Source organism: Ceratotherium simum, chromosome 3 (genome assembly GCF_057802395.1).
Source record: "Ceratotherium simum simum isolate JZ-2026a chromosome 3, ASM5780239v1, whole genome shotgun sequence".
NCBI lineage: Eukaryota > Metazoa > Chordata > Mammalia > Perissodactyla > Rhinocerotidae > Ceratotherium > Ceratotherium simum.
Genome location: NC_141902.1, coordinates 91071947 through 91092489, shown reverse-complemented (window position 1 = coordinate 91092489; position 20543 = coordinate 91071947).

Genomic DNA, 20543 nt, shown 5'->3' with positions numbered 1-20543 from the left:
TCTTTCCCTGAAGAGGTAGATGCTAATTTCCCTCCCCTTGAATCTGGGCAGGCTTATGGCTTATGGCCAACAGAACACATCAGAGGTGACAGTGCATGACTTCCAAGATGATGCAGCTTCCATCTCATCAACAAGGACACTCACTTTTGGAGCCCTAACCCACCATATAAGAAGTCCAACTACCCTGAATCCACAATGCTGTAAGGAAACCAAGCTGTCTGGAGAGGTTATCTTTTGGTACCCTGGCTAGTGGCCCTAAATTCAAGTACTCCCAAACCAGACTCCAGGTATGTAAGTAAATGAATCTTTAGATGATTCCAGCCCTCAGCTGTCAAGTCACTCCCAAGCCTTAGATCTTCCCAGGTGAGGCCCTAGGCATCATGGACAGGGACAAGTTGTCCCACTGTGTCCTTTCCAAATTACTGACCTTAAAAATCTGTGAGCATGATCAAATGGTTGTTTTACGCCACTAGGTTTGAGGTGTTTGTTTCACAGCAATAGTTACTGGAATCGAAATTATTAGTATACACATTTGCAGACAAGAAAATGGAGACTCAGAGAGGATAATCATCTTGTACAGTGACGCAGCTGGTCATTGGCAAATTTGAGATTCACACTCAGGGGTTACTTGCTGGAGATCCCATGCTCTTTATACAATGCTACATTTTCATGCTCATTGGAGGGGTGAGGACTGTTGCTCTACTAACTAGATGGATCCTAGTGTGGTGCGGAGGGAAGAGGGAAGGAGAGGATGGGAGCTAGCCGTCACAGATAATCCTGAAGATGCCTGGGCTCTTGTGAGAAACAATTGGGTGGAGTGGGACAGGAGGAACTGAGCACTTAGAGAGTGGAGGGACTGAGTTCAGCCTGTGGAAAAAATTCTCTCTTCTCTTAGCAAAAAGAAAAAGGAAAAAACAAAAAAACAAAAAACCTCAATTCTGTGTTTTGGTGTTTGCAGCTGTTTCTGTTGTGAACACAACACATTTCCACCTGGGGATTGAATTGATGAGTATATTTGACAACATCTTCTGGAGTTATAATTCCAGGAGGTCTAGATATCAGACAGCACAAGTACTTGCAGAATTTCCCCACTCCCCTGTATCAGGAGACAGCAGATAGCTTGGTCTCTTTCCGAGGTTTCTAGTGCCTGTAGGGGGAGCAGCGGGCCTCCAACCCTGGTATGCAGCTGCTGAAAACCAGTCCAGGATTGGCTCTAGGGATTACCCTCTCTGAGAAGGCAAGATGTTCTATTGATAGGTGTTCCTAGCTTTTATTCTCCTGTGTGCACTTTTATTCTCCTGTCTTCAAAGTTTCTTCAACAGCTTATTTGCAAAATCTTGTCTCTACAATGCTAATATCAATCATTATCATTATTTTTAAGCAGCTAATACATATTCACCACATCACACTATGTGCTATACATATAGTCATCATAATTAATTTGCAAAATAACCTCAAGAGAATGGCAGCATTATTTCTCCCATTTTACAAATGGAGAAGAAGCCACAGAAAAGGCAGGTAACTTGTAATCAACAGAGCTGGATTCATATCCGATGTAAAAACCACAGCTCTCATTCCTTAGTAATCTATCTCTTCAGAACATATTGTCAGATAACATCAGGGAGGAAGAAGAGAGATAAGGAATTAATTGCAGATACTAATAACTTTCATTTATTGAGTGCTCACTTGGTGCCTGGTACCTTGCTAGTCCTCAAAATTAGCAATCCACATGGTAAAACCATCTTATGGATGGAGATTCACAGAATCAGTGAGGTGAAGTAACTTGCTTCATGGAGCAAGACTTTGTGGGAGGATTGCCAGGTAAAATTTTGCATAAAATAGACTATATACGCAGACACGCACACACACACACACACACACACACACATATATCTGAATTTATTTATTTATCTGAAATTCAAGTTTAATTGGGTGTCCTGTGTTTTCATTTGCTAAATCTAGCAACCCTACCCTGAAGTGTTTGCTGAATTGTTATGAAGAAAGAGGTATTTGTTATTTGGAGAACCCCCCCTGTTGGGGCAGATGGGGAAATTCTCTTTGTTTCCTCACCAAGAAAGAAAGGGTTTAAGGGAAGCTGAAACTGACTAATAGGATGAGCATCTTTGACCCAGACCTGATAAAACCATCAATAGTTAGGAGTTGGTCTAGTTGCTAAGTGCATAGACTTCCAGAGCCAGCAGTGTAGGTTCCAATGCTGGTTCTGCTGTTCACTACCTCTGCCACCCTGGACAAGTTACTTAATCTTATGGTGCCTCCATTTCCTCATCTGAAAAATGGGGCAATGACAGTACCTATCACATAAGATTATTGTGACGATTAACTGGTTTGATATGTACGAAGCTTGTAAAACAGGGCCTGGCATGTCGTGCAGCTAGTTTTCGCCTAGCTAGCCTTCTTCCTCCTTCGGCTTACACCGCTCTGGAGAAAGCCTCCTCCAAATTCTTGGTCTCTGTGGGTCCCTGAATCCAGGACAGCCACGCGACACAGCCTAGACAAGTGGCACATTCAGTCTTTCAGAGTCCAGACCAGTAATTGGTCCAAGGATGGCAAGGATGGGCATGTAGCACTGGTCAGTCCAGTCAGGGGCCGTTCCATGGCTTTTGTTGGGACAGTTGAGGGAAAAGAGACCTTTTCCTCTGTAGGTGGTCAATATGAAAGATCTAAGCACCCAGGGGCCCTGCACAAGGATTGTCTCTCTGAGAGTGGGGCCAACTCAATGTAAAGCAGGGCCTGGGAATGGAGAAAACCGAGTCCTGATGTCCTAGTGTGAGCACCTGGTCCCAGCCTTGCCTTGCAAGTGTCTGAGAGCAGAACTTCGGAGTTGACCTGTGGGTTGGAACCCCAGGTCTACCACATATTCTCTGGGCAGTCTTGGGTGACTTCCTGCACCACTCTGTTCCCCATTCCCCTGGCTCTTCAATGGGGATAATAATAACTTCTCCTTCACAGAGATGCTGTGAACACTGCATCAGTTAAAATATGTAAAGTGCTTAGAACAGTGCTGGGCTCAGTGTACACACTCAGGGAACATTGGCTGTCATCATCTCCACCAAACCCTTCTGTTATATAAGACAGCACATCCTCTTTCGGGTCCAAATTCGTTTGAGTAGGGTGTCTGTCACTTGTTACCAAAAGAATTCTCATGAATAAAAATGCATTTTAGGAGTCCCTGGAGCTCTAGAATGACTCAAATGCCTCTCCAGGGAGAACAGAGGGGATGTTGGCAAGGATAAATTGGGCAAGTGATTGGTCAAGAAGAGAAATTGGAATGAGAGTTTGTGGATGAAAGCAGTGGTTCTCAACTTGAACGTGCACTTGGAGGGCTTGTTAAAACATGGATTGCTGGGCCCCACGTCCAGCGTTTTTGGTTTAAAAAGCCCGGGGCAGGACCTCAAGAATGTGCACTTCTAACAAGTTTCCATGTGATGCTGAGGTTTCTGGTCTCTGGACACTACACTTTGAGAACCACTGGATTGCGTGCAAGGACAGAGCAATGACATTTACTTAGTTTTATTTAATGAAGTCTTATGTTATGCCTACTATGTTCGAGACACTGTTCTAAGTGCTTTACGGATACTGACATTTAATTTTCAAAACAGGTTTTTGATATAGTCACTATCACTATTTTGCAAATGTGGAAACTGAAGTACAGAAAGGTTAAGTGACATGCCTAAAGTCTGTTGGTGGAGAGCCGGGAATGCACTGGGCAGGCCAGGGTGTTCCTAACCACTGTTTTAGGCTCTCTCTCACTATTTCACTCTGTACAGAACATGAAAGGATTTGAAACGCGCGTGCTTGAGCCTCACCTTCAAATCATGGTTCTCCAGGTTCCAGGGTGGGGAGTGGAGCCTGGGTGGCTCTGCCAGCTTTGAAAAGCCACTCAGAGGACTCTGACCCCAGTTCCCGGGTCTCTTATCAGGTATGGATTCCTCTGCCTTCTTTTCCTTTGCGGAGTTCAGGGGCCGGAGGGAGGTCTGGTGAAGAGAAAGCTCTTCTCCCGCAGCTGTTGGGACTGCCGGGGAGCAGCCACCGGGAGCCCGAGGTTAAATGAGGCCTCTAACTAAGATCCAATAAGATCTTTACCAACAATTAGCACGTCTTCAGCTCCTTTGAGCAGCAGCTCCGCTTGCTCCGTTACACTCCTTCCCTGTCTGCCTGTTTGATTAGTGAGGGAGCTCAGAGCAGGCTCGGTAAAGCCGACCCAGGGACTGGTATCTAGGGCACAGGATGGAATTTCCATTAGTTTCCATTGGTTTGTTGATTTATTCTTAGAGAGAAAAGGGAAACTAGCTATGAAACTTGTACTGCTTCTTGCACTGTAAGGTGGTTATGAGTCCTTCTGTGTGAACTCAGTTTCCAGAGTCAGAAGGGACCTGTAAAAATAATCCAGTCACATCTTGTCCTCTTAACTACCCTAAACACCATTGTTTTTCTCCTCTGAAGCCACCTTTACAAAAGAGGGAACTGTGGTGCAGAGAGGGGAAGTAACTTCAGAAGCTCTTGGAGGACTGGGTTAAAATCAGAGCACAGAAGGAGGAAATGCTTTTCAATAAATGATCATCTAAAGGTCAAACTTTGCACAAGTCTAGATTTGCTCTAGCAAAGCTCTTACCTGTTTTAAGTTAGTTGAGACACACCGCCTAGATTTCCCCATGACCTTTACAAAGTACAGTTTTCTCCTCAGGGGTATTATGAAATCATTTTGGTCATTGGGACTAACATAACAGAAATAACTCAGCAGTGCCATTGGCCTTTGTTTTGAGTTTGCTTTTGTTTTTGTTTAAAATACCAAATTTCACTGCTCAGGAAGCAGTTCAAACAAAGTTGAAATAGTAATGGAATTTTCCTCTTTCTCTTCCTGTGCTTGCTCATTCTTTCATTCATCACTGGTTTGTGGAGTGAGAAGTTCTCAGTGGAGAGAGAAAGAAAAAGACACCAAGACCATAGCATTACTTCTGGAGCTTACAAAGTAGTGAGGGAGGGAAACATCTTCATGGCAGTGTACAGTCAATTCTACATAAGGGGTGGGGCACTAGAATCAATATTTACTATGCGTAGGAAATGCACTGTGTTTTATATGTGTTAGGTTATTTAATTTTCCCTAAAATCCTATCGTATAAATATAACAGATAAGGAAACTGAGGCTTAGACAGCTTAAATTAATTTCCCAAGATCACAAAGCCAGTTAATGACAGAGCCATGTTCTAACCCTGTTTGTTTAGATTCAATGTCTGCTCTGCCATGAGCGGCCAGGCACATAGGTGTGTGAGTTAGTAGGTAGATGTTAATATACATAAACATGCATACAGGTATGTTACAAAGAGGGTGGTTTGACAGGGGTGCCTAGTAAAGGAACCACAAAAGAAGTTGTGTTTGGTGGATCAGCAGAGAGATGAGCATTCCAGGTGGAAATAAAACATAAAAAAGAAATGGAAATTGAAGGCACATGGCAAGTTTGTAGAACCACACGTGGTTATGTTTGCCAGGAAAGCATGGATTGTGTAGGAATGTAATGGAAAATAAGGAGTAAGAGGAAATTTGTAGCCAAATAATAGAAAAAATTGAATGCTAAGCTAGGATTCTAGACTCTTGCTGTTGGGTGCTGACAGATGGTCATCTGCCACAATTTCATGCAAGGCTACAGTTCCCTCACTCAAGGCCCCAAATAACTCAATGTGACATTTTCCCCTATACCCTAAAGAATTGCTTCAGATTGCTGACATTGCCCCAATTTTTATGGACTGATGTCAGCAGCAGCACAAGCTGTTTGTCAGTCCATTTCAGTCATAATAAGCATTAACACTGGGAAGAACACCCAAACAGTCTTGAAACTTCCCCTCAGTCCCCTCCTTCTAGGTAACCTAATCCAGGGACATCCCCCACATACTGAGCATCACTGAGAGCATTGCAAAGAGCCACACCAGTCCCTGCAAGGGGTCTTCTTGGTGTCCAACCTCTTCTGACTGTTAGATTCCCCTCATTCCCCAGCCTCCTCCACTCAAACGCCACCTCGTAACCTCCTTGGGAATTCTCCTCCACTTGATGCCTTCTCCAGTCTCTCTCTGCTTAAAGACAGCACCAGTTCTACCCAAGCCCCCTTCACTTCTCTGGCCACCTTGTGAAGGGCAGTCACCCTGATGTTGATTCATTAACCCTGATGCCATGTATTTGCTCAGTTTGCTTATTTTAATTCATGCAACTTGTTCAGTGTTGTTATCTGCAGTGAATACTTTAGAAAGCAAAAGGATTAAAGAAAAATTACATGGTGTCTTTCCCATACTGACTGCAATGTCCATCCTTAATATTTCATTTCTGCAAAATATGATTGAGTGGAACATATAGGTAAGCCTTTAATGGGAATAAGAAGAGAAGACACCATGGAAGACAGCAACCTACTGGTAAGGGTGGAAGGAAGGGGAGAGGTATAGAGTGTGTGCATATATTGGCTGATCTCTGGTAGGTACCCATGGACAGCCCCAAATTGCCTTGATTTTATGTGTTTGAACACCTGAAGTCTTTTTAACACTAGCTGGTGTGCTGACTTCTTTCTGTCCAAATGCATCCTGTGCCTTTTGTGGAGACCTACTTTAAATCTTTTTATTCAAAAAATGATTCTACTATGAACCAAGTGCACTGGGGAAACAGTGCTATACAAGACCTTGGCCCTGCAATTAATGGGAATCCATTGTAGTTAGATGGCAGAAGGATAATTGGAATACCATAGGATACATGCCATAGGGACAGAGAAAAGGACAATGAACCATGTCTGTGTGAGACAGGGTTAGGATGAGTATTAAGGACTGTGTAGTAGTGCTAATATTTGAGCTGGACCCTAAAGGATGTATGGGAGTTCATCAGGAACAATAGCAAATTGTGGAAAGGGAGAAGAGGATGGAGGATGTTCAAGGCAGAAGGAATAGCAGATATAAAGGCATAGAAAAAAGGAAGAGCAAATATATAGGAAATGGTGAGGTCAATATGGCTCACTTTAGGTATAAGAAGAAAAGCAATAAAAGGCAACACTGTACTCTCCTGGCCTTCCTTCTCGCTTGTTGGCTGCTCTTCTCAGTCTCCGCAAGCCCATCCTCTTCTGCCTAGTCACTAGGTCTTAAAGTCCTCAAGAATTGATCCTGGGCCTGCTTTTCTTCAACTCTGTGTCCTCTCCCTGGGCAACCTTATCCATGCCTGGTTTCAATTACACCTATAAGAGAAGGAAATATGAGTTCATATCTCTAGTTCAGAGTCTGACCTCTAGCTCAGAACTCCAGACCCACACATGCCACTTGGAAGTCTCAATGCCACAACATTCAGTTGAACACTGAGCCCATAAGCTTTACACTCTTAATCTGGCTCCTCTTCCAGTGATCAGCGCCAGACATCTATCTGGTTATACAAGTTGGACAGTATCCTGAGCATTGACATTATCCCAAACACCTCTCTCCAACTTCTCCATCCAGTTCACCACAAATAATGTCGATTTTACTTCTTCAATATCTCTGAGATCCATCCACCACTATCCATTTTTATCAAGTCCATAGCAGTTGAAGTTACAATTTCCTGCCTATACTATTGCAATAAATCCCAACATGTCCTCCTATTTCTACTCCTAATCTCACTTTAATTTAAACTCTCCAGTTCAGAGCAAGGGAATCTTTAAAAAATAGGAATCTGAGCAATATGGTGGATTAGAAGTCATAGAAATTTCTCCCAGTATAGAACTACATGTACTGGAAAAATACTGCATGGCTGATCTGGAAAAAAAAAAATAAGGGAATTCCTTAGAGATTAGACACCTATTTGAGTGTAGACCTGCAGGATCTAGTACTTGCTATGGTAGTTTATACTCTGAATTTCAACAGACCATGTCTACCAGAGAAAGAAATCAAAGCTGGACCAACACAGAACAGGAAGAAAAGACAGATAACCCCAGAATAAAGCTGAGCCTTACAAAGAGTGACATCCTCATGAAGTGAAATAGGAAAAAAAAATTTCTTCTGCTGAGGGAGACAGTAGGGATATATGCAAGATTTTTCATTGACTGCTCATAGAGTGGGAAAAAAGTGTTCTTTAAGAATTGCTATTTACAAGTCTTTATTCTAGTCTTGTAACCTGGAGAAACAATACTCAAACTTAAATATACATATTTAAAGCAGTCAAGGTTAGTCATTCCCCAGGTGACTTGCAAAGGCAAACCAAATCCTATCTGGAGGAGCACAAACCGAGGCTTCAAAGAATTCCCTCAGATAAAAAGAACATAATTTACAATAAAAAATAAATTAAAACACATGAGAGCCAAAGTCAAGATGAGCAAGATTAAGCAAAAAAAACAAAACAAAAACAAATTCATAAACAGACCCTTAAAGACTGCATAAATTAGAAGTTAAATACAGAAAAGCAAATGGATGTTTAAGAAATACAAAGACATTAGAGAGGATAGAAAGCATGATGAAGGAAGAGGAGTCTATCAAGACTGACTTGACATGGCACACAGGAAAAAGAAACAAGTAACTAATCCAGAAATGAATAACCAGTAATGTAGCATAAGTTGTATCATAGTTTAGACACAGATGGATAACGAATTAGTATAATGGAGGACACTGGATAATTAATGTACTGCAATCTAAAAAACAGAAATTATCGTGAATACAGACAAAAGGGCAGAGAGATAGAAAGTATCAAAGAGAGTTCAAGAGATACAGAAGATAGAGTGAGAAGGTACAAAACAAGTCTAATTGGAATCCCAAAGGGACAAAATAAACAGAAAGGAGGAAAGCCAATATTTCAACTGGTAATGGCTAGACTCCTTAATTGATACATCAATCATTAAGTACAGAAAGTCTACTAAGTCACATCTAAAATAAAAAAAATGAAATTTATTCTTAAATGCCTCTCAACAAAACACTGTATAGAACACAACAGACATGAAGTTGTGAAAAGTAGTCAAAGAAAAAAGTATAGATTACCTACAATGAAATGGCTATTATATTAAGAGTTGATTTTGCAAACGTAACAGTGGAGGCCAGAAGAAAGGGAAATTTTACCTTCAAAGTTAAAATAAAATATCTTTCCTTTTAAAATTTCTCTTTTAGGGTCAAGAAAGTGAGAAGATATTTTCAGACAAACAGAAACTTCTAAGGTTCACTAGCAATAGATCTTCTCTAATTAAACTCCTGTAAAATGTACCTCAGGACAAAATAAAATTTTACTAAGAGGAATACTTGGGTTACAAGAGGAATAGAGAGAAAGACAATGGTAGTTTACTATCAAATAATCTAACAGAGGCAATTAAGAGGAAAACCCACTAAGCCAATTATGTAATATGCTTCTTCACGTTCCCTTCCAGTTTCTCCAATGCACCATATTTCTTCCCATCACAAAGCCTTCAGGCAGGGGCTGTTCCTTCTGCCTGGAACACCCTCTTCACTTTCCATTCCCTAATGAACTCTATCCCATGGTTTGGGTCTTACATTTCAGGGGAGCCTTTCCTAGTATCCTCTAATCAAGTCTCACCCACTATTGTACTCTCTCAAGGCATTAGGTGCCTGACTTTCTCTCTTTTTAAATTTAATTAAACTTTTTATTTTGAAATAATTGTAGATTCACCTGCAGTTTAAGAAATAATACAGAGAGATCCCACATACCCTCTACCCAGTTTTCCCAATGGTAACATCTTTCAACACTGTAGTACAATATTACCAGGGTATTATTTTTGATATAGTCAAGGTAGAGCTACACAACCTTCCTCTTCTTCCCAATTCCTTGTCCTTAATCACTGGCGACCACTAATCTGTCTCTACTCCTGTAATTGTGTCATTGCAATAATGTTATATAAATGGAATCATGCCATATGCAACCTTTTGATTTGCCTTTTTTCACTTAACATAATTCTCTGGAGATTCATCCAGGTTGTTGTGTATATGAGTAGGCCATTGCTTTTTATTGCTGGACTGTATTCCATAATATGAATGTAACCACAGTTTGTTTAATCATTCATTCACTGAAGAACATCTGTGTTGTTTTCAGTTTGGAGCAAATAAGCTGCTATGAATGTTCATATACAGGGTGTGTGTGTGTGTGAACATGGAGTTTCATTTCTGAACATAAATGTTCAAGTAGGCAACCGATGGGTTGTATAGTAGTTGCGTGTTTAATATTTTTCTGCCAATATTGTTTTCCAGAATGGCTGTACCATTTTATCTCACCAGCAATGTATGAGTGACCCAGCTTCTCTGCATCTTTGTCAGCGTTTGATGTCATTAGTTTTTATTTTAGCCATTCTGATAGACATGTAGTGATATCACATTGTGATTGTAGTTTGCACTTTATAATAGCTAATGATGTTGATCATCTTTTCACATGCTTATTTGCCATTTGAAAATCTACTTCAGTGAAATGTGTTCTCATGTCTTTGTTCATGTTTTACATGGAATATTGAGTTTTGAAAGTTCTGTATATGTTCTAGATACTAATTCTTTGTCAATGTGATTTTTCTTCTTTGGCCAACTAATAGGCTGGATTACAGTGATTTATTTTCAAATATTGAGACATCCTTACATTCCCAGAATAAACTCTGCTTGGTCATGGTGTATAATTCTTATCATATATTTCTGAATTTTGTTTGCTAGTATTCGTTAAGGATATTTATGTCTATATTCATGAGGTTATTGACTTGTAGTTTTTTTTTTTTTTTTTTGTACTGTCTCTGTCAACTTGGGTATCAGGTTAATCCGAGCTTCATAAAATGAATCGGGAAGTGTTTCCTCTTCTCCTATGTTCTGGAAGAGATTGTGTAGACTTGATATTATCTATTCTTTAAATATATATTGCAGACTTCTTTAGTGAAACCATCTGGACCTGAAGATTTCTTTTTGGGAGTTTTTAAATTATGAATTTAATTTCTTAACGGTTATAAGGCTATTAAATTACATATTTCATGTTGTGCAAGTTACAATTTTAAACAATTTCAACTTTACAGTTCAGTGGTTTTAATTGTATTTATAAGATTGTGCAACCATCACCACCATCTAGAACATTTTCAGTACCTTTAACAACAAACCTTCTACCCATTAGCAGTCACTATTCATTCTTCCTTGCCCCTGTCCTTAGCAGTCGCTAATATACTTTCTGTCTCTATGGATTTAACTATTCTGGGTTATTTCATATAAATGGAATCATATAATAGGAGATCTTTTCTTTCTGGTTTCTTTCTCTTGGCGTAGTGTTTTTGAGGTTCATCCATGTTGCGGCATGTACCAGTACTTAATTTCTTTTTATGGCTGAATAATATTCCATTGCATGGAATACATTTTGTTTATCCATTCATCAGTTGATGGATATGGGCTGTTTTCATTTTCTGGCTATGATGAATAATGGTGCCTTGAATATTTGTTTATAAGTTTTTTTCATAAATATATGTTTTTAATTCTCTTGGATACACCTAGGAGTAGAATTTCCAGGTCGTATGGTAGCTTTATGTTTAATTTTTTGAGGAACTGTCAAAATGTTTTCCAAAGTGACTGCATCATTTTACATTTCCATCAGCTATGTATAAGTATTCTGATTTCTTCACATACTTGTCAACATATGTCATTGTCTGTATGTTTGATTGTAGCATCCTAATGGGTATGAAGTAGGATCTTGTGGTTTTGATTTTCATTTCCCTAATGACTGATGATGTTGAATGTCTTTGCATATGCTTATTGGCCATTTGTATGTCTTCTTTGGATAGAGGCCTATTCAAATTCTTTGCCCATTTGTTAATTTGTCTTTTTATTGCTCAGCTGAAAGAGTTCTTTATATATTCTAGATACTAGAACTTTATCAAATATATGATTTATAAATCATTCTCCCATTTTTTGAGTTGTCTTTTTACTTTCTTGATAGGGTTGATTGAAGCACAAAAGTTTTAAATTTTGATTGAGGTCCAATTTATCTATTTATTTTGTTTGTTTGTGCTTTAGGTATTATATCTAAGAAACCATAGACTTTTCCAAGGTAACAAAGGTTTACCCTATGTTTTCTTGTAATAAATTTATAGTTTTAGCTCTTACATTTAGTTCTCTGATCAATTTTGAGTTAATTATTATATATGATGTGTAGTATTGGTCCAACTTCATTGTTTTGCATGTGGGTAACCAATTGTCTCAGCACCATTTACTGAAAAGACTATTTTTTGCTCATTGAATTGTCTTGGCACCCTTGACAAAAATTAGTTGCTTAAAAATGTATGAATTTATTTCTGAACTCTTAATTCCAATCCATATATATATATATATATATATCAGCATCACACAGCAGTCTTGGCACGAAAACTTTATAGTAAGTTCAGAAATCAGTAAGTGTGAGCCCTCCAAATTTGTTCTTTCTTTTCAGGATTGTTTTGGCTATTCTGGGTTCTCTTCATTTCCATACAAATTTTAGAATCAGGTAATCAATTTCTGCAAAAATATACCTGGGATTTTAATAGAGAGTGCATTGAAACTGTAGATCAATTTGGGCATGATGAGCCCAAAGTGACTAAGTGGCAGTCTTAACTTTCAGTTATTAACAATATTAAGTCTTCCAAGCTATGGATACAAGACATATTTCCATTTATTTAGGTATCCTTTGATTTCTTTCAATGATGCTTTTGTAGTTTTCTGTGTACAAGTCTTGCACTTCTTTTTAAAATTTTATTGCTATGGATTTTATTCTTTTTGTTGCTATTGTCAATATAACTGTTTTCTTGATTACATTGTTGAATTGTTTATTTCAAGTTTATATAAGTGCAATTGATTTTTTGTGTATTAACTTGTGTTATAGAACATTTTCTGAACTCATTTATTAGCTCTAACAATTATTTTTTAGATTCTCTAGTATTTTCTGTATACAAAATCATCATCTACAAATAGAAATAGTTTTTCTTTTTTCCTTTCTAATTTGAATGACTTTTATTTCCTTTTATTTTCTATTTATTTTGACTAGAACTTCCAGTACCATGCTGAATTGAAGTGGTGAGAATAGACTTTTTCTTGATCCTGATGTAAGGGGAAAAGCTTTCAGTCTTTGAGCACTAAGTGTTATGTGGTCTGTGGGTTTTACATAGATACCCATTCTCAGATTAAAGAAGTTCACTTCTTTTTCTGGTTTATTGACTGTTTTTATCATGAAGGATGTTGGATTTTTGTCAAATGCTTTTTTTCCCCTCCATCTATGGAGATGATCATGGGGTTTTTCTCCTTTATTCTATTAATATCAATTATTATAGTAATTGTTTGTTTATGTAAAGCTAACCTTCAATTCCTGGCATAAGTCCCACTTGGTCATGGTGTATATTTCCTTTTATATGTTGCTAGATGTAGTTTTCTAGTATTTTTATGTCTATATTCATAATGGATATTGGTTTCTAGGTTTCTTTTCTTGCGGTATCTTTGTCTGGTCTTGGTATCAGAGTAATACTAGCTTCATACAATGAGTTGGGAAATGTTCCCTCCTGTGTTTTCCAAGAGTCTACGAAGGATTGGTGTTAATTCTTCTTGAAATGTTTGGTAGAATTCACAAGTGAAGCCTATGTTTCCGGGCTTTTCTTCATGGGTAGCTTTTGGATTAGTAATTCAATCTTTTAACTTGTTATAGTTTTCTTCAGATTCCCCACTTCTTCTTGAGTCACTTTCAGTGGTCTGTGTTTTTCTAGGAATCTGTCCATTTCATCTAATTATCTAATTTGCTGACATATGATTGTTTGTCATATTCTCTTGTGATCCTTTCTATTTTTGTAAGGACAGTAGTTTGTCCCCTCTTTCATTCTTAACGTTAGCAATTTGAGTCCTCTCTTATTTTTTTGTGTTCAGTCTGTATAAAGATTTGCCAATTATGTTGATCTCTTCATAGACACAACTTTTGGTTTTGTTTATAGTGTTTTCTAAGTCTTTTATTGTCTTGTTGATATTTTCTTTAGTTGTTCTATCCATTATAAAAAGAGAAGTATTGAAGTCTCCAATCATTATTGTTGAACTGTTTATTTCTCCCTTCAATTCTGACAGTTTTTGTTTAATGTAGTTTGCAGCTTTGTGGTTGGGTCCATATATGTTTATAATTGTTATATCTTCTTGATTGATTGTCTCGTTTCTTATTAAAAATGTTATTAACTGCCTTTAGTTCCAATTTTTGTCTAAAAGTCTGTTTAGTCTGGTATTAGTACGGTCATTCCAGCTCTCTTTTGTTAGTTTGTATTTTATGCCTTTTTTTCATCTTTTTACTTTCAACAATTTTTTCATATTTGAATCTAAGTTGTGTGTCTCATAGACAGTGTATAATTGAATCATGTTTATTTTATCCATTCTGTCAGTTACTGTCTTTTAATGAAGTGTGTAACCCAATCACATTTGATGTAATTACTGATAAAGTATGATTTATGTGTACCATTCTACTATTAGTTTTTTTTATAGATTTTTAAGACTATTAGTCTTACATCATTTGTTCCTATATTCTTTTATTACTATCTTCTTTTGTGTTAAATAAATATTTTCTAGTGTATCATTTCTCCTTGTCATTTCTTTTACTATATTTTCTTGGTCGTTGTGCTGAAAAACACTATTACCATCCTAACTTATAACAATCTAGTTTTAATTAAGAACAACTTAATTTTAATAGCATACAAAAACTTTACTACTATACAGTTCCATTCCCTCCATCCTTCTTTGTGTTTTAGTGTCATAAAAATTACATATTTATATATTGTGTACCCATCAACTCAGTTATTATTATTGCTCTATGCGTCTTACTTTTAAAGTAGATAGGAGAAAAATAAGCATAACAATAAAAATATGTCAATACTTGTTTTTTGGTGAGAAAGATTAGCCCTGAGATAACATCTATTGCCAATCCTCCTCTTTTTGCTGAGGAAGAGTGGCCCTGGGCTAACATCTGTGCCTATCTTCCTCTACTTTACATGTGGGATGCCTGCCACAGCATGGCTTGATAAGCGGTGTGTAGGTCCATGCCCAGGATCCAAACCCGTGAACCCCGGGCCACCAAAGTGGAGTGCGTGAACTCAACCACTACGCCACCAGGCCAGCCCCAATACTCTCTTTTATATATACTTATACCTCTATCAATGCTTTGTATTTTTTTATGTGGATTCAAGTCACATTTTTATTTCAACCCTTTAGTATTTTTGCCTTCAGTCCTCCATGGTTTTCTTTGAAAAATCAGCCATTAATCTTATTGAAATTTCATTATATATGATGAATTATTTCTCTCGCTGCTTTCAAGATTTTAGCTTTGTCCTTCAATAATTGAGTATGATGTGTCTACGTATTTCTTTAATTGAGTATGATGTGTTTACGTATTTCCTACTTGGAATTTGTTGAGCATCTTGGATTTGCAGATTAATGCTTTAGATAAATTTTGAGAAGTTCTTGGCCATTCTTCAAATAGTCCTTCTGCCCTTTTCTCTCTTCTCTCCTTCTGGGACATCTATTATGCATTTGATGATATGTCACGATCTCTGGATCTCTGTTCATTTTTCTTCATTCTGATTTTGATTCTTTTCTCAGACTGGATAATCTCAATTCACCTACCATAATGTTTTCTGGTTCTTTCTTCCGCTTGCTCAAATCTTTTATTAAGCCCTTCTATAAATTTTCCTTTCAGTTTTTGTACTTTTAAACACAAGAATTTCCATTTAGTTTCTTTTAAAATTTTGTATCTTTTTTTTGATATTAATATTCTCTGTTTTATGAGACCTCACTTTCCTACTTTACTTTAGTTCTTTAAACATGGCTTCCATTAGTTCTTTGAACATATTTGAGTAGTTCATTTATAGTCTTTGTCTAGAAAGTCCAAGGCTGGACTTCCTCAGGGATAATTTATATTGACTTATTTTTTCCTGTATATGGGCCATACTTACTCACTTTTTTCATGTCTCTTATATTTTTGTTCTTTAAAACTGGGCATTTAAATAATATGATGTGGTAATCTTGGAAATCAGTTTCTCCCTCCTCCCCAGGTTTGTTTCTGTTGCTGATTATTCTCATTGTTCATTGGAATTTCTCAGTTACCAGCTTCTTCAGCTGCAAGAGTGGGATGTACGAGACATAAAGAAAGGCCAAAGCACGCATCCACCTGTTGTTCTTTGGGTTCTGATGTTTCTAGTTAGTCTGACTTCTTCTCTCCAACTTTCAGAGTTTTCCAACGGTTGTCATATATATATGGCAGTGTGTTTAGTTATGTTTAGCAGAGAGAATAGGGAAAGTATATCTACCCCATTTTCCTCCAAGTGGAAGTCTCCTTGCCTCTCTTTCTAAATGGTAATCAGAGACATGGCTTTATATTTTCTGAGTGATTATTTGGCTTGTCTCTCCTACTAGATAGTTAGCTCCATGAAGACAAGAATAGTGTCTGGACTGTGCATCATAGTTTTCCCAGAGCCCAGCACATAACAGGGCCTCAATAAATATTTTTGAATCAATGAATATACACAGTTGCACTAGAAATCTAAAGAAGATGAAGTGTTGAATTGAATGAAAAAGCGTACATTTTCTTGTACAATGTTGTTGGAGGAAAACGTCCGTGGCTCCATCCAAGTATTAGAAAGGCTCTTCCTCCATATGTGGAGGCACATCAGGGTGCTCATAGAACACGTCAGTGGTAGGAGCTGTGTAGTAGTAATGTGGACTACCTGTGGACTCTTCCTTGGGCAAGTGTCCTGGAACAAGTTAGCAAAGGTGTTACCATAAGGACTCCTGCTCTACCACTTCAACGTGACACAGCAAAATGCCAAACTCCAGGGGAATCAAGATAATGATTGGGGAAGATGTTTGGAATCTCAGAAGAAGAAGATCAGACTTTTCCCATAATACTCTGAGAGAGTACCACAATCTGCCAGAATTTCAAGGATGGAGATGGTAGCAAATACCACAGTTCAAACCTCCATGAACAAATGTCCTCTCTAATTGTACAATGTGACTAGTCGTGTTAGGCACAATTCTCTTTTCTCCTCTGTGTTGCCTTCCCTCCCTAAAGGGGGCATCAGTTGTAGAAATGAGAAAGTAACTTGCATAGGGCCTGAGGCTGAGATGTGGCTAATATATACATGTACATATACATTTATGTATACTTAATTTATGCAGAAGAGAGAGTGATACTACTCTCCTTTGTGTAAACAGTGGCATTTCTTCAAATCACCAGGCATACGTAGTGTGACAAGCATTTTAGACACCTGAGCCTGAGAGTCAGAGGCCTAGAAGAAGGCTCTGTGGTCTTTGTTCTAAGGAGAGTGAAGAGCTAGCATGTACTAGGCTTAAGGGGAAAATATGGTAAACTCCAACAACATGCTGTCCTTCTGATGAGAATATACTGATGTCACTACTAAGACAATTGGGCTTTCTGACTAGACAGTTCTGGTTTTGCCAGTTACTAGCTATGTGACCTTGGACCACTCAACTTTTCTGCCTTTAGTCCTCATCCCTGCATTGGAGATAATAATAGTTATTGCTTCATTCAGAAGGTCTGAGGATTATTACATAAAATATTCTTGGCTCAGTAAATGACTGAAGGAGGAAGAGGAGGTGAGGAGAGTTGTTACCGGTGTGAGAGAACATTGCTTCAAAGAATTTTCAGTACTGGTAAAAGTTTGTACTGATCTATTCACACTCTCATGCCCCATGTCACTCATGCTCTTGTGACACATGATGGCAAGATGGCTACAAGTGTGGTTGGAGACCTGGCTATGGGGCAGAAGACACATAAACTGGACTATGTATGAACTGAACCAGTGACCTGGGCTTCTTCAAAAAGCTCTAACTAGAAGCTCTGATCAGCTTCAATGTAGTACGTTTCAGAAATATCGTAACAGTATGCTAAAGCTACCAATGAGGTGCTTTTCCCATTGTGGCTGCTGGCCAAGGGTCAGTGGTCTCGGGAGTGGCACAAAGGGAAATGATCACCAGGACTCTGGAGGAGAGTATCAACTAATCTCATTTCCTACATGAGGAGAAATTCATTTGACCATGATTGAGTTCCTCATCTGTGAATTTGGCATAGCTTCACATCTCTTCTTGTTATAAAACAGAAAATCTGATAAGAAGAGGCAGAGCCCATCAGTCCAGTATCACTAGATGGCTTTCTCAGCAACACCACATGCTCTACCCTGCTGACCATTCCCCTTTCCCTCATCTGCAATTTGTCTGCCCTAGAGCCTTCAGCAAAAATTGGAAGATTTGGGTGTTAGAGGCTCCTGCTCCCAGAAACTAAATAACTATGTCCACATTTAGAACATCTGGCAAAGCATCTGGCAGCTGGCTAGAACCATGCAGGCAGAATAAAAATCCTAGAGAAACACAACATAAGGTAGATTGCAGTGACTAAGCTCTTCTTCTCAGCATGTGTGCTATGACAGTAATGAAAGAGACATCATGCATGGACCAGGTCCCCAAATGAGCTCCCATATTGTAGCTGTGCCTGCCCTTCTCCTGTGGGCCGGCGCTCTGATTGCTATAGAAGTGGCTGTGGTGGGCTGATATTTTCAATGACCTCTGATTTTTTGTCTTCATCCTCTGTGGGAAGCAAAGAAAATAAGAAACTGACCAGAAGGCCAAAAGCAACAGGGCGTTGTTCCCTCTGCAGAATTTGACATTGTTGATTGCCAAATTCCTTGTGAATTATTTTTCTCCCTAGGTTAACCATGACATTGTCCTCTCTGCTTTTCTTCAAACAGTCTAATCACTCCTTCTCTGTTTCCTTAACTGCATTCTCTTTTTCATCTGGCTTGGAAAATGTAGTATTGCGTGGTCTTTTCTCTACACATTCCTGTTTCTTAGAGGCATAAACCATGACATCCGTCACCTATTTGTAACATATTTGAGTTCACGTACTTACACAATCATTCGTTTATATAACACCCACTTGTTATCGGCTCTTAGAAGCAAGGCACTGAGCAAGGTAGTGAAACATGCTGCTCTCAAGAAAATGACAACCTGGAACAAACATCCAGCTGCTCCTTCTCCCCCTAGTATGGCACATTGGTTGTTTATCTGTTCTAATTGATTGGTTTCTGTGCTGCTCCAGTTGTTAAAGATTTCCGCTATTAGCCGTACTTAAATAGAGTATATTAACAACAGAGAAAGCTTATATTCAAAGTTGACTTGTGTCCTGAACTGTAATACTCATTTCTATGGTTTAAAATTTCCTGCTGATATACAAAACACAAACAACTAGTTTCATCAAAATCCTGGTTTTAAAGATTCAGGTCTCTTCCTTTTGAAAACTTGCATCACAGACACTGAGTTCAAAGGAACTTCAAAATCGGCTGGTTTCTTATTTCGCAAATGAGGAAACATCCCTCAGCATGGGGCTGTGACTTGCCCGGTCATGCGGTTGACTAGAACCCAGATCCTGCAATTCCGAGGTCAGCGTGTCAGCAATTTCAAGGATTTGGAGGAAGTTTTCAATTTCCTACCAGCTGCCCTGGCATGCAGTCACACTATTAGGGTTCTTTAGAGAGGACATGGCATTGCATTACCAAGAATGTGTGAAAACAACGTGTGTGAACAAGTGCATTCTTTGTGATGGTTGGAAGGATAGAATAACTGCGGTACCGTTCTTAGGCCAAATCTTATGCTGCCACATGTTTAATGTGCGTGTATTTGGTGCCATTTTATTTGCCCTTCCCACATGGCACTTCAGCGAGACCCTAGCTATTGTCAATTTAGCTGTCATGACAACCATGTGCACGGATTTCTCAGAGATGGTAGTGTTTCAGACAATATGTTCCAGAAATTTTTAATATTCAGCCATCCAGAGACATGTTCCAAATTGTTTTGCATACACAGACACACACACACACACACGCACTCACACACTCAAGATACAAATGTCCTTTGCCAGATCTTATGTCTTGATATTTGTTTAACAATATATGGCCACTGGACCAATTAGAAACATAGCAGAGAACAGGAGGCAGAAAGACTGACAACAAAAAAGAGACAGCTGACAGTCTGATAGTGAGGAAAGAGGCAAAAAAAAAGAGATAAAAACCATGGCAGTGAGGAGCCATTCTGGGTAGTGACAAGTCGCTCAGCACATAACATTATTATGACAGTAGAGGCCAATAATGGATAGTAATAATGAAAATTCTGAAACTCCCAGTGAAAAACGTCATTGTTTTCTATATCTGTTCTTTTAAAATGCCAGGATTTATATCCTAGCCTTTAGGAAGGTTCCCACTGAAACTGGTTTAAATGTCTTAATAGTACCTTAAGATAATAATAGTATAATAATAATACTTCCAATAGAGAGAAGAAGGAGGTGGAGGAATCTTTTTGTTTCTCTAAGGTTACCTTTTTCACTTATATTGTCTAATGTAATTCTCAAAGGAATCTGATGAAACAGGTGTTCCTCTAACCATTGTTGCACAGGTTAATAGTTGAGGATACAAAAGAGTAAAACAGTAGGAAACAGAATAGACTGTATGAATGGCTCATCTGGTGTGTCCTAAAACGCGTAGTGTCCATACTCATCTGTGGACTCTCGGGGCTGGGTCT